General features: G+C 44.7%; 1 non-coding gene across 1 annotated transcript; it reads left to right on the top strand.

Moving 5' to 3' along the window:
• Positions 1 to 15,529: 15,529 nt before the first annotated feature.
• Positions 15,530 to 15,602, top strand: Trnaa-cgc (transfer RNA alanine (anticodon CGC)). The gene has a single exon. It is a non-coding gene; the product is annotated as a tRNA-Ala (tRNA).
• The last annotated feature ends 367 nt before the right edge of the window (positions 15,603 to 15,969 follow it).

Here is a 15,969-nt window from a genome sequence, read left to right as displayed (position 1 = left end):
CCTCATTCAGCTCAGTAGACACCTGTTAATTTCCCCATCTCGTGGCGAACCTGCGCTCTTTGTGGTTCACGGTGCTGGACGACAGGATTCGTTTCACAATTCCTGGAAGGCTGTCTCTTTCGGCCATATACTTAAATGAAAGTGAAATGCTCGTTAACTCACAATGCGCACCTAACATGTTCCAGAACGGCGCACTTAAGAACCGGATTTTCCAGTGCTCATACGTCGGGTACTATCTATACTACTCCAGAATTAAAGCAACAAACCGCTATTTCTCCGTCTAGTGCATAATTCACGGTATAATCATACAAACCGTCAACACATGTCCATACAGTCGTGTCCTGCACGGAATGTGGCACTCCTGTCAACAGACAATCACGCCACTGATGACCCCAGAGCATCTATCAAATGGGTTAGTGTGTACCGGATAGTTCCACAACCGCAATTGCTGTTTATACAGTCAAAGACAGGGTGGTATGGCACAAAGAACACACCTACCTGGCTCTCTGCGGTTGGGGGTCGTAAGAAGAATGGAATCACGACAGTCGCACACTGGTGTGGCCTGATGGCTTAATGCGAATCATTCTGTTGTTTGTCGGATGTGTTGACAATTTAGTCACCGAACCAGTAGCCTGAAGAGAGCCGACCATGTGTGATATCGGAAAGAGAGCAGTGTTATTTGGCTGTAAGAGTACGATGGTACTCTCTTAGTACTGCACGGCAATTGGCATTTGACATCGCAGCATCCACTCGACGTGTTGTATCGCGGTGGCAGAAGGCTTCGGAAGAGTGGCCTCTGTTGTCGGAGACCCGCTGTATGTGTATCTCTGATGCCTCTTCACAGAAGGGAACGTCTAGAATGGAGTCGTCAACATACCACCTGGACGTCAAACAGTGGGCCAATGTTTTTTCCACAGATGAGTCCCGACTTTTTTTTAGAGTGATTCTCCAGGCATTCGCATCTGGAAGGAACATGGAACACGATTTAAGGACTCAAGAACTGTGGAGAGAGACCGGTACCGAGGAGGATCCGTAATGCTGTGGGCAGGGATTATGTGGACCCCACGAATTGTGTTCGAGTATAATGACTTTTCTGGAGACTAGAAATCTACTCTGTAGGAATCAGCATGGGTTTCGAAAAAGACGATCGTGTGAAACCCAGCTCGCGCTATTCCTCCACGAGACTCAGAGGGCCATAGACACGGGTTCACAGGTAGATACCGTGTTTCTTGACTTCCGCAAGGCGTTCGATACAGTTCCCCACAGTCGTTTAATGAACAAAGTAAGAGCATATGGACTATCAGACCAATTGTGTGATTGGATTGAGGAGTTCCTAGATAACAGGGCGCAGCATGTCATTCTCAATGGAGAGAAGTCTTCCGAAGTAAGAGTGATTTCAGGTGTGCTGCAGGGGAGTGTCATGGGACCGTTGCTATTCACAATATACATAAATGACCTGGTGGATGACATCGGAAGTTCACTGAGGCTTTTTGCAGATGATGCTGTGGTGTATCGATAGGTTGTAACAATGGAAAATTGTACTGAAATGCAGGAGGATCTGCAGCGAATTGACGCATGGTTCAGGGAATGGCAATTGAATCTCAATGTAGACAAGTGTAATGTGCTGCGAATACACAGAAAGCTAGATCCTTTATCATTTAGCTACAAAATAGCAGGTCAGCAACTGGAAGCGGTTAATACCATAAATTATCTGGGAGTACGCATTAGGAGTGATTTAAAATGGAATGATCATATAATGTTGATCGTCGGTAAAGCAGATGCCAGACTGAGATTCATTGGAAGAATCCTAAGGAAATGCAGTCCGAAAACAAAGGAAGTAGGTTACAGTACGCTTGTTCGCCCACTGCTTGAATACTGCTCAGCAGGATGGGATCCGTACCAGATAGGGTTGATAGAAGATATAGAGAAGATCCAACGGAGAGCAGCGCGCTTCGTTACAGGATCATTTAGTAATCGCGAAAGCGTTATGGAGATGATAGATAAACTCCAGTGGAAGACTCTGCAGGAGAGACGCTCAGTAGCTCGGTACGGGCTTTTGTCAAAGTTTCGAGAGTCTAGCAGTATATTGCTCCCTCCTACGTATATCTCGCGAAGAGACCAAGAGGATAAAATCAGAGAGATTAGAGCCCACACAGAGGCATACCGACAATCCTTCTTTCCACGAACAATACGAGACTGGAATAGAAGGGAGAACCGATAGAGGTACTCAAGGTACCCTCCACCACACACCGTCAGGTGGCTTGCGGAGTATGGATGTAGATGTAGATGTAGATGTAGAACATCTTTTCCTGAAATTGTACAGGTGAATAGGCAGGGTTTAACCACTGTCAGGTATAGTGATGGGTTGTTGCGTGGTGGTGTGAACCCAGACTTCCTATTGATTGACGATAATAATCGACGTCAGAGAGAACAGGTGGTTGACGTTTTCTTGTAAACAGTAAATGTTGCATGCACGGCGTGACCTGATCGTTCTTCCGATTTGACTCACATAGCACGTATCTGGGATGCACTAGGAAAAGAAGTTGCTTCACGTCAGCATCCATCAAGCACTCTCGAGGACTTGCGAGCAGCTCTGCAGGAAGAACTGGCGTTATTGCCTCAACAGGAGGTTGATGACATCATTCAAAACTTGCTCCGTCGTTGCCGAACCTGTATTGCTGTCAGAACTGGTCACGCCCCATACTGAGCGCATTAATCAGTTGTCAGAATGTGTTTGCAAATCCATTAAATTGAAAAAAAAACCAAGAAAATTTTTGTCTTCCGTTATGCATATACAGGGTGTTTCAAAAATGACTGGTATATTTGAAACGGCAATAAAAACTAAACGAGCAGCGATAGAAATACACCGTTTGTTGCAATATGCTTGGGACAACAGTACATTTTCAGGCAGACAAACTTTCGAAATTACAGTAGTTACAATTTTCAACAACAGATGGCGCTGCGGTCTGGGAAACTCTATAGTACGATATTTTCCACATATCACCATGCGTAGCAATAATATGGCGTAGTCTCTGAATGAAATTACCCGAAACCTTTGACAACGTGTCTGGCGGAATGGCTTCACATGCAGATGAGATGTACTGCTTCAGCTGTTCAATTGTTTCTGGATTCTGGCGGTACACGCGGTCTTTCAAGTGTCCCCACAGAAAGAAGTCACAGGGGTTCATGTCTGGCGAATAGGGAGGCCAATCCACGCCGCTTCCTGTATGTTTCGGATAGCCCAAAGCAATGACACGATCATCGAAATATTCATTCAGGAAATTAAAGACGTCGGCCGTGCGATGTGGCCGGGCACCATCTTGCATAAACCACGAGGTGTTCGCAGTGTCGTCTAAGGCAGTTTGTACCGCCACAAATTCACGAAGAATGTCCAGATAGCGTGATGCAGTAATCGTTTCGGATCTGAAAAATGGGCCAATGATTCCTTTGGAAGAAATGGCGGCCCAGACCAGTACTTTTTGAGGATGCAGGGACGATGGGACTGCAACATGGGGCTTTTCGGTTCCCCATATGCGCCAGTTCTGTTTATTGACGAAGCCGTCCAGATAAAAATAAGCTTCGTCAGTAAACCAAATGCTGCCCACATGCATATCGCCGTCATCAATCCTGTGCACTATATCGTTAGCGAATGTCTCTCGTGCAGCAATGGTAGCGGCGCTGAGGAGTTGCCGCGTTTGAATTTTGTATGGCTAGAGGTGTAAACTCTGGCGCATGAGATGATACGTGGACGTTGGCGTCATTTGGACCGCAGCTGCAACATGGCGAACGGAAACCCGAGGCCGCTGTTGGATCACCTGCTGCACTAGCTGCGCGTTGCCCTCTGTGGTTGCCATACGCGGTCGCCCTACCTTTCCAGCACGTTCATCCGTCATGTTCCCAGTCCGTTGAAATTTTTCAAACAGATCCTTTATTGTATCGCTTTTCGGTCCTTTGGTTACATTAAACCTCCGTTGAAAACTTCGTCTTGTTGCAACAACACTGTGTTCTAGGCGGTGGAATTCCAACACCAGAAAAATCCTCTGTTCTAAGGAATAAACCATGTTGTCTACAGCACACTTGCACGTTGTGAACAGCACACGCTTACAGCAGAAAGACGACGTACAGAATGGCGCACCCAGAGATTGCGTTGTCTTCTATATCTTTCACATCACTTGCAGCGCCATCTGTTGTTGAAAATTGTAACTACTGTAATTTCGAAAGTTTGTCCGCCTGAAAATGTACTGTTGTCCCAAGCATATTGCAACAAACGGTGTATTTCTATCGCTGCTCGTTTAGTTTTTATTGCCGTTTCAAATATACTGGTCATTTTTGAAACACCCTGTAGCAACATATTTATGTTCTGCATCCTTCGCATTGATTCTACTTTACTATCACCTGTTTATACTGTAACGTGGTAAAATAAACGCAACCTTCCAAAATTTCCATTTGTTGCTTTAATTTTGACGCCAGTGCATATACACTCATGTTCAGAATGAACATCTTGAATGGCTGGAGATAGGACATTCATATTCACAGGACATGGACAGTAGTATGTTCTGTGATTGGCGTTTCAGTCACCTCGATTCAGCATGTGTCTTCTTCCGTAGCAGGTACAGGGTCCGCCATGAGCCATGATAACATGTTCCATGTGTGATGGCATCGACGCGTATAAGACGCAAATGGCGTCCTGTGTTACAGCCATCCATGCTGCATTCACCTGGTTCCAAAGTTCATCTATGGTGCTTGGCATTTGGTCACAGTTACCACAGCCCAAATATTTTCGATTAGCGACAAGTCTGGTGATCTGGTGGGCCACGACGAAAGGCTGACATTGTGACACCAAGAAGGCACACGTTCGTGCAGCAACATGTTGTCATGCATTGTGTTGCTGAAAAATGGCATCTGGATTGTTGTGCACGAAAGGGTACGGCTAAGTGTCGCAGGATGTCATTCATGTAGGTCACTGGTCACAGGGCCCTGGACACACATCAGCTGTGATTTGTGGTTGTACCCAATAGCACACACAATAGCACACCACAAGGCTTTGAGCTGGAGCTGTATGTCTTGTATGAATGCGCATTTGCTGTGATGCCGCTCCCCCTATCTGCGACAAACCATAATGCGGCCATCATTTTCAAACAAACAGAAGCTGGATTCGTCTGAAAACACTATCTAATGCCATTCCTGTCCCCTTAGTTCCATACCATTGCCATCGCAGCGCCACCACATTTTAAGATAGGAAAGTTAGATTCGGTGCAGCATTCCTGAGTGCACTCGTTACAGCCAGATGCAGGTCTGTTGACGGTAAGCTACGCTGACCAGCGGTTGCGAAGTAGAATGGAGGCCAAAGGGCTGTTGAACCACTGAAAAGCGTAAACACAGCGGTTTGTATGACGCAAGCCAAAGGCAGAAGTGGCCCACTGGTGCAACCTAGATGTTGTGAGTACGTGACTCGGAGCGACGCATTTGCAAAACAGGGGCGCACAACCGAGTATAAATAGGTGTGGGTTTTAAACGAGATTCATTCAAGTGTGGCAGCTCTCCTGGATGGTGGGGCGTGTCACACCACCAGCTACATGCAGCAGTAGATGGGGCGCCAGCGTTCCAGTCCACGGTGGGTCGCTCGTTCGACCCTCTGAGGTCGATGTGGGGATCCACAGCCAGCCAGCAGCGGTCCACTCCATGGCTCGCTACCGCGGGCAGTTGTCCTGGCTTCTGACACATGCCAGAGGCATCTCCAGACGAGGAGCGCAAATTCGGACGCCAGATCACAGGCGCTTGAGGCCGCCGCGATCTCAGTTATGCCAGCAAGGGAGGAAGCGGTGGGCTGCTTGGCACCTCCCAGCGGAGCATTGCTGAGTCAACGGAAAGAAGACTGCTGAGCCAGTTGCAGGTGCAGCCCTGACGGTGTGGCCCTACAAGGCCGACACACAGCAGCGCATTGCACTGGGTTGCTGGGGTGGTGGCCTCAGCCTTGCTGGACCCTGTGTCCGACTGAGGTGTACAAGGGCGCTGTAGTTGGAAACAATAAGTTGAAAAGCTCAGGCGAGCCTTCTACCGCCATCCACTACACCATCTGTCATGTTTCTGCACATTCACAAAGGTAGGCAGAGAAGTGGGCGACGTGCACGTAACCCATGCCATAATAAACAGCGCTGCACTGTCATCCCCAATGATGTGTTACACTTTTTTGCCTGAGCCGAGGAGGACGCAGATCTGTCCTGAAATGCCAATCAGATGAGGTGTCGATCTTCTTGGCGGCTAATCTGGGTAGTACGACCCACACATTCCGTTGTGTTCTATGGCCTTCTGTGAACCATTCTGCACACACCAGTTCCACTGCTGAGATGCTTCTTCCCACACGAGCAGCAATGTCCCGGACAGATGTATCGCATTCTCTCAAGCCAGTAATGTGCCCTCTTTCAAACTCACTGATTTGACGATACAGTTTGTGCATACTTCTGCAAGGCATACTGCACATCTGCTCAAGTCATACTACTGACCAATTACCTTCGTTTACAGCGAAAACGAGAGCCATAGCCATATTTTTCCGGTAGGTGGTGTTACGCCACGATATCGATGTCGACCTTGAACCCTCGGGTTGAAATGATTCAAATGCTAATACGAGAGCCGTTTTTATTTTTTAAAAAAGGCACAAATACTTTTGTAAAAAAAACTTTTATTTTCTGATTCTACACACTTTTACCTATTTTTCTACATAGTGGCCTTGTTTATTCAAGCACTTGTCATACCGTACAACTAAGTTTTTAATTCCCTCTTCTAAGAATTCGGCCGCCTGCTCCGACAGCCAAGAGTTCACGGCCGCTTTCACTTCATCGTCGTCATTGAAGCGCTGCCCGCCAAGATGGTGTTTCAGGTACCGGAAAAGGTGAAAATCGCTAGGAGCAAGGTCGGGGCTGTATGGTGCATGGTCCAAAACTTCCCAGCCAAAAGAATCAATCAAATCCCGAGTCTTTTGAGAGGTGTGAGGCCTAGCGTTATCGTGCAGGAGCAAAATTCCTTTTGTCAGCATGCCGCACCTTTTGTTTTGAATTGCTCTGCGGAGCTTCTTTAGAGTTGCACAGTAGGCATCTGAGTTGATTGTCGTTCCTCGTGGCATAAAGTCCACTAGCAAAACACCGCGCCGGTCGCAGAACACAGTTGCCATAATCTTGCACTTTGACAGCGTCTGTTTGGATTTGACCTTGACGGGTGAGGTTTTGTGTCGCCATTCCATCGATTGTCGCTTGCTTTCGGGAGTGATATGGGATACCCATGTTTCATCTCCAGTGACGATTTGACTCAACATGTCATCCCCTTCTTCCTCGTACCGAATCAAAAAGTCCAATGAAGTGGCTAATCTCTTCCCTTTGTGGTCCTCTGTGAGTAGTCTGGGTACCCACCGAGAACACAGTTTCTTAAATTTTACGTTTTCAGACACAATTTTGTACAAAACCGATCTTGAAACTTGTGGAAATTCCAAAGAAAGAGTGGAAATTGTGAATCTTCTGTCCTCACGAATCTTTGTTTCGACTGCAGCCACCAAATCATCAGTGATCACAGAGGGCCGGCCTGAGCGTTCTTCGTCATGGACGTTTTGACGGCCATTTTTAAACTCTGTAACCCATTGACACACTTTACCTTCACTCATTGCATTCAAGCCATAAACTTCTGTTAACTGACGATGAATTTCTGCAGCTGATAGGCTTCTCGCGGTCAAAAAACGTGTCTCTTTCTGTATCTCACACGCGGCGGGCGATTCAATAATCGTAAACAGTATAAAGTAGCACAGCGATGCGTACACGTCAGCTACAGAGCTGCAACTTGCATCAGTGTGAGCGGGAAGGATGCCGGCAAGTGGCGCGGTGGCTTGTTGCGGCGTCCGCGCGAACTACGGGACTATACGCGCGAACGGCCCTTACTTAAAAAAACAACCCTCGTAATTTCTACAGAACCACTAATGTACACGTCCTATAAGTATGAACGTCCTATCTCTAGACGTTCAAGGTGTTCTGCTTTTCCTGAACTTGAGATTATATACATAACGGCAAGTGTCCTGCCTGGCTGACTCATAATAGCTCAGCCCAAACCACTAAGAATAGAAACTTAAAGTTTGGAGAGGGTGTTGATTTTATACTTTAGGCACTGTTTAAAACCAGATTTTTCGAACTTCCCCCCTAAGTTCATGAAATGGGGAATGATTTTTCTGAAAATAATTATGTATCTATTAAGACAATTTTGAAGCTAGACTTTCTCGGTCAGAAATAAAGAAATACGTGTCTCAGCATGTTTTTGACATGAGGTGAAATAATGGGTGAAAGCTTTTTTTGAAAATAAATCATTATTAAAGAACTACTAACGTATTTTTAAATTTACGTCTATGAAAATTGGTATTGGGACTTCTCGGTTACAAATAGAAAAATGCAACTTCCAGTTTGAAACACGGGATGACTTTTTTATGAAAATATTCCTTTATGAAACCATTTTTAAAGCCAAACCATGAAAACTGGAATTTGGCTACTCTGTTACAAATAAAAATGTACGCATTTCCCTCTTTTTGGAACTTCAGCCCCTATGTGGGTGTAATACAGCCACCATTGAGCTCGCAGCAATTCGTTGCAATTCTGGTACCTGAAGTCACATATGTGCCATGATGAATTGTTCCAGAATCATAGTGTGTGGGTCACTTCCTCGCAAGCTGTAATCCACCTTAAACAAATTCACACAAATGGCAATTTCTCCTGTCATTTTCTCTAAAGTCCAATGGCGATGGGATAAGGACGGTGGTAGCAGGCTCCGAGTGAGGCTGGAAGCTGTTAGTCTGGACCTGCACATTGGCGGCAGGTGTGTGATGGTCGCCTTCCTGAGAACCCGTGTGACTACTCGGGAATCCGGTCCTGCATCTGCGACTGGGCAGGCCTATTTAAGACGACCGCTGCCCACCCTGAAAGGGGAAGGCCCTAGAAAATGTGGGCTAAACATCGGAAGTCACACTTCAACCGGGCTGGGAGTCCGCACCCAGTGGGTCACTCCATATACTGCGGACGTAAACAAAAGAAGAATGAAATGATTATGACAGTAGGGACATGGAATGTCAGGACTCTCCTGGAAGTGAACAATTACAGAGAGAAGAACCGCTCTTATCACCCAAGAACTAGCCGGACTATAGCCATAGCTGCCTTGAGTGAGACACGACTCTCAGGTGAGGGATACATTAGTGAGGTACGTTCAGGGTACACCATCTTCTGGAAGGGAAAGGATGCAGGAGAACCACGCATCCATGGTGCAGGATTTGCCGTAAAAACGAAAATAGTGAAAGATCTTCGACTTACACCTGTCTCAATTAATGAAAGACTGATGACTCTTAGAGTACCCATTGGTTCAGACAGAGTCATCACCCTCATCTCCGCATATGCTCCTACTTTAGACAGTGATGAAGACACAAAGAATCAGTTCTACCACCAACTGAACAGTACTCTCTCTAAGATACCCATTGAAGATAAATTAGTTTTACTTCTTGATTTCAATTCCAGAGTGGGAAGGGACAACCGTTTTTGGAGAGACGTCATGGGTAAACAAGGGGTTGGAAACTGCAATGCAAATGGGTTGTTACTTCTTGGTCTATGTGCTGAGCACGAGTTTTTCATCTCCAATGCCCAATTCCGCTTGCCTAACCGCTATAAGACAGCATGGCTGCAGCCACGCTCCATCTGATAGACTACGTTATTACGCGACAGCGTGACAAGAAAGACATTCTCATCACAAAAGCAGCACTAAACATCGATGAGTGCTGGACTGACCGTAGACTTTTAGTCAGCCGTTTGAGAGTACCAAAGTATCGCAAGCCACGACCCCACTTTTCAAACCCACCACGCAGAAAATTCAACATAAGCAACCTGAACAACAAAAACGTTCGCTCACACTTCCAAGACATACTGTCTGAACTATTTAACAAAGCTCCAGCAGCCACAGATGATGTCGAACAAGAATGGACCACATTAAAGAACATCATCAAAGAAACTGCTGAAAATGTTGTTGGTTTTAGTGCATGGAAAAGAAGTGACTGGTTTGATGACAACCCTGGAGAAATCCAAGCCATCATCAATGCAAAGCGGGATGCTTACCTATCCCTTGCTCAAGATCCGTCCTGCGCAGAAAAGAAAGCCCACTTTCAAGAACTCAAGCAGAAATGTCAAAGTGAAATACGAGCAATCAAGAACAAATGGTGGCAACAGAAAGCCACAGAACTCCAAAATCTTTCCGATGCAAGGAACCTGCGTGGCTTCTACGCTGGTATTAAAGAGCTGTATGGACCTATCCGCTCCTCATCAGGAACACTGAAAGCTGCTGACAACACCATTCTTACTGAAAGTCAGGACATCTTAAATCGTTGGAAAGAGCACTTCAGCTCACTGTTAAACCGCCCTTCTACTGCCGCTGGAGATTATCTCAAAAATGTCCCACAGCACCCTCCACAACCCTGGATGGCTGATCCTACAACTTTTCAAGAATTTTGCAAGGCACTCAAGAGTGTGAAACCTGGGAAGGCTCCTGGACCTGACAGCATCCCGATGGAGCTTATTGTGGGTGGCGGCTTGCCTCTAAAAACTAGACTCTTCTCACTCATCCTATTAATGTGGGAAACCCTCAAGGTACCAGCTGACTTGAAGAACTTCACAATTGTCACCATCTTCAAGAAGGGCGACAGAAGCGTTTGTGGTAACTACTGAGGAAGATCTCTGCTCTCTGTCACTGGCAAAATTTTTGCAACAATCCTTTTAAATCGCCTCCAGACACTTTCAGAAACTATACTACCTGAGTCTCAATACGGGTTTCGACCTTCAAGAGGGACAATTTACATGATTTTCTGTGCACGACAACTACAGGAGAAGTGCAGAGAACAGCAAAAGCCTTTACTACTTGTTTTCTACGATCTAAAAAAGGCCTTTGATACAGTTCCCAGAGAATCCATGTGGATGGTCTTAAAACGCTTCGGCTGCCCTGAACATTTTGTTGACTCGATTGAAGCTCTACACGATGATATGACTGGACAGGTCCTTTGCCAGAATGAAACAACTGGTGAATTACCAATAACAAGTGGGCTTAAATAAGGATGCGTTCTTGCACCAACATTATTTGCACCGTATCTGGCAGCTATGCTTCACGAGACATCCGTAAACAATGCAGGAATAGAACTAAAGTACAGGCTCGATAAAGGATTATTCAACCAGTCCAGACTCCATTGAAAAAGGTTCACCAGTACCACTCATGTGACAGAGCTGCAGTATGCTGATGACAATGCTTCTCCAGCTCATTCACCTGCAGAGTTGCAGCTGTCAGTTGATTCCTTCAGCAGGGCGTACGAACGATTTGGTCTCTCCATCAATATTCCAAAGACAAAGGTGATGGCGCCGCCAACTCCTGGCTCCTCCGTTCCTGATCTCAGCATGTCCATTTATGATACACCCTTGGAACAAGTGGACCATTTCCTCTACCTAGGAAGCATACTGTTATCTAACTGCTCATCTGGAAAAGATGTGGAGAATAGATTATGTGCTGCCCATGTAGCATTTGGCCGTCTTACAAAGCGTGTCTTCCTGAATAGAGACCTTACACTGTACACCAAACTGATGGTGTACAAAGCTGTAGTCATTTCCACCCTGCTATATTGTTGCGAAACCTGGACGTTATATTGCTGTGATCTGAAGAAACTAGAACGCTTCAACCAACAGAAGCTAAGACATATCATGAACCTGAAATGGGATGACTTCATATCCAACACGGCTGTTCTTGAGAAAGCAAAAATGTATAGTATGGAACCTCTTATCATTGGGCATCAACTCAAATGGGTCGGACATGTCCAGCGGATGAAAAATGATAGACTTCCACGCCAAATGCTGTACAGCGAAGTGAGCACAGGTAAAAGGCCACGAGGTGCCCCTTTCCAATCTTTTAAGCATCAGTACAAGAAAAATCTGAAAAACTTGAACATCGATCAGAGTAACTGGTCCACAATAGCAGAGGATAGAAGTCGCTGGCGCTCAGTTACCTCAAATACTCTTCAAAACTTTGAGCTGGAACGTCGAAGAATGGAGAATGACAAACGCCGGAGACGTAAACTCTTCCGGGCTCAGCCACGTCCTCCACCTTCCATCAGCTGTAATGTCTGTGGTCGCCTGTTACACGCTAGGATTGGATTGCTAAGCCATCAACAACACTTCCACGCCTGAACCGTGACAAAGGAAATCTCAGAAGAGAAATGAAAACTCGGATACGAGTATCAGCCGACGACGACGACGACGACAGGATGAAAATTCATTGAAGAAGCATTTTTGAAACTAAATCTACGAAAATTTGTGTTTGGCTTACTCTGTTAGAAGTAAAAACACATGCATTTCACTGTTGTTGGAAATTCAACCTCTAACAGAATGAAACAGGAGTTGAAATATTTTATGAAAACATTTTGTTGTGAAAGCATTTATAAAAGCTAAATTTCTGAAAATTGGCTTCTCGGTTGGAATTGACAAAAATACATGTTTCATTGTTTTTGAAAATTCAACCCCCTAGGTCTAGACTGTTTCACTCCCTCACCTCCCAGCCCAAACCGCTAAGGACAGATACCTGAAAATTGGAGAGGGTGTGGATCTTATTACTATATGCATCGTTTAAGAAGGGACTATTCGAAATTCCATTCCTGAGGGGGTGAAATAGGGGATGAAAGAGTTTTTGAAAATATGTCGCTATGAAGGCAATTTTGAAGCTACAACTACGAAAACTGGTATTTCATTTCTCAGTCAGAATTTAAAAACATGTGTTTTAGCTTTTTGGAAATTGAGTTACTAAGTGGTGAAAATAGTACGTAAAACTTTTACTGAAAATAAATCATTATTTCTACTAAAGCATTTAGAAAGCTAAATCTATGAAAATTGGTGTTTGACTTCCCGGTTAGAAATAAAAAAAATACTTGTTTCAGTGTTTCTGGATTTCAGCCCTAAGGGGGTGAAATAGAGATGAAAATTTTTTAAGAAAATATTTCTTTATATCAAAAATTTTTTAAAGCAAAATCTATAAAAAATGGTATTTCACTTCTCGGTTAGATATAAATAAATATGTGTTAGGGGATGAAAGTTTCTATGGAAATATCTACATGAGGACACAAAAGGAATGATTAACAAACCTTGGACTCCAGGTACCAGAACCGCCAATAGTATATTCCGAAAAGACCACACCTCTATGGCATTAACTGGAGTGAAAACTTTAGAAGGTGCTACATTTTGTGAACAACATAAAAATTCAGTCAAAAAAATATACAGACCATACTGTCTACACAATAAAAGTTTCGGGCCATAAATTTGATGTTGATAAAAAAAGGTAGAGTCAATTGTTTTGGGTACTTCTTGGGCTAGGGAGTATTTCTACACACAACAGAAGGTTCATCTTAGTGTCACTGTCCGGCATTACAGGGTAAAAATATGATTATTAGGCACTTCCTCCTGCCTAGGCAAATGGAGCAAATCGGTTGGTTCTCCTTGCATTTGATGTGAACTACGCTGGGCCTAGCGGGACTTATGGAGGCACAATTAGTTCACAGGCGGTTCCTCGAAAATCCCACAAAAAGGCATTTGACGCAGTCCAAGAATAACAACCAGGAAGATTTCGTGAAGTGATCCTAGTTCACGATAAAGCCCGGTTGCATTCTGCTAGACTGAAAACAAACACTATATAGGAGTTGCGTTGGGAAGTCATTCCGTATCCACATTATTCATCTCATCTTGTGTCCTCAGATTTTCACCTTTTCCGCTCTCTACAGAACAATCTTCAAGGAACCTTCTTTCTGGATGAAAATGCTCTCCGAACATCAGAGGAAGAGTTCTTCGCCTCAAAACCACTTGATTTGCACAGTCGCGGAATGTAGTAGCTACCCCAGCGTTTGCATATTGTTGTAAATAGTGAAGAAGAATGTATTGTTCATGACTAAAGTCTCTGCTGTGCGTATCTGCTGTGTTTATTTAAACTCATGGAAAAACGGTAGGAACTTTTGCACCAACCTAATATTGTATTTCAGCCGTCATCAGCGAACCAAAATCTACCCGAGGATATCAAGACGGCTATGCACAGAAAATGGCTGCAGTTTTCACTATATATCCCTAAGAATCCGACCTCGTACAATCTTAAAATTTTACTTATATCTCTATCCGTTTCCGAGATACAGATTTTCAAAGTTACCCTTCTTGTAAACGTAAAATATGCGCATAAAATCCGGTGTGAGGCGAAAACGTGGTTTATAAAATGACGTAGCACGAAGAAATATGCTACAGGGTGTCTCCGTTATCATTTGTAAACGCCATGTTATTAGTACTGAAATACAAGCAAAATTTTTGTGTTCGTAAAACCCGGTCTGAGGTATAAAATTATTTCTGCTTTATTTCAATTGCACATAATTGAACTACGTAAATTTTACTGACAATACATTTCTTTTTATGTGAATTACACGCCCTGATGCAGGAGAGAAAAAGGAAGGAACCAGTGAAAAAATACTTCTATTGGAGCACAAAAAAAATGCAAAAATGGTCGTGTTTATTTTAAAAGACTGACCGAAAAGTAGGGTACCAGTGCCGTTGCTCAGGACCTTAAAAAATTTTCCCGAATGTTTTGGCATGCGAACATATTCGTACATGTTTATGCTCAGACAGTAGGAGTGCCAGAGAGACGAAAAATTAATAAATACTAGATGATGGTAGACAGTGGATGTGTTACAGAAAGAGCGAAGCAGGCAATGGCAGTGTGAAAGAAAGAGATAGACATTGTGACAGTATAACACAGTTGATAGTGACAGAACGGTACTAGTAAAAGAGTAGTGGAGATAGTGCCAGTGGCAGAGGAATAAAGAGAAGGAGTAAGTGGAAACAGGTGAGAGCCAGTGATAATGAGAGACAGAGTATACGATAATGACAACGAGGGAGAGAGAGATAGTGACAGTGAGAAGAGACAGCAGCGGCTGGAAGGAAGGAATAAGATCTTAGCAGTAAGACAAGCAAGAGGGAGGCTGTCAAAATGAGAGGAGACAGTAGTAGTAAGAGAGAACGAAGGAGAATGTGGTAGTGAGACAGAAGACAGTGACAGAGAGACACAGTGGGCTAATGACAATGAGTTGTCGTGAATGAGTGAGTGAGAAAGGGCAACCAGCAGTGGATGGGCATCCTAGACTGACAGAGATGGATTAGTGGATGTGAGAGAATTTTAGGGGAGCTTGTGAAAGAGAGAGGTGAGTTGCATGTCAAAAAGATCGCGAATATGTTCTCATGCTAGAATGTTTGGGAAAATATTTGAAGGTGCTGAGGAAAGTAAAGTGAGGCAGCTGGTACTCCACATTTCAGAGTCCTTTAAGATGAACAGGAACATACTCGCATTTTTTGTGCTCCAATAGGAGCATTTATTCTTTAGTAAAATCGGAGAGCCACAGTCGTAGAGGTCCCACGCTCGTACACCATCTAATCAAATGTATCCGGAGACCTGTTAGTGGAGACCGAGCGAGGTGGTGCAGTGGTTAGCACACTGGACTCGCATTCGGGAGGACGACGGTTCAATCCCGTCTCCGGCCATCCTGATTTAGGTTTTCCGTGATTTCCCTAAATCGCTTCAGGCAAATGCCGGGATGGTTCCTTGGAAAGGGCACGGCCGATTTCCTTCCCCATCCTTCCCTCACCCGAGCTTGCGCTCCGTCTCTAATGACCTCGTTGTCGACGGGACGTTAAACACCAATATCCTCCTCTCCTCCTCCTCCTGTTAGTGGACATTAATGTGGAGTGTGTCCAGCCTTTAAGAAAACTTTATCTCTGCTGGGGACGCTTTCTGTGTAGCGTCTGGATGTCAATAGAGAAATGGTGATGTGTTGGCAGAATAGCCAACACCGTGTTGCTAGAGGAGACCAAATTCACGCGTTTAAGCTCACGCAGACTGGCGTGAAGT

This window comes from Schistocerca cancellata, chromosome 5 (genome assembly GCF_023864275.1).
Source record: "Schistocerca cancellata isolate TAMUIC-IGC-003103 chromosome 5, iqSchCanc2.1, whole genome shotgun sequence".
NCBI classification, from domain to species: Eukaryota; Metazoa; Arthropoda; class Insecta; order Orthoptera; family Acrididae; genus Schistocerca; species Schistocerca cancellata.
This window is presented reverse-complemented; position numbering and strand designations above follow the sequence as displayed.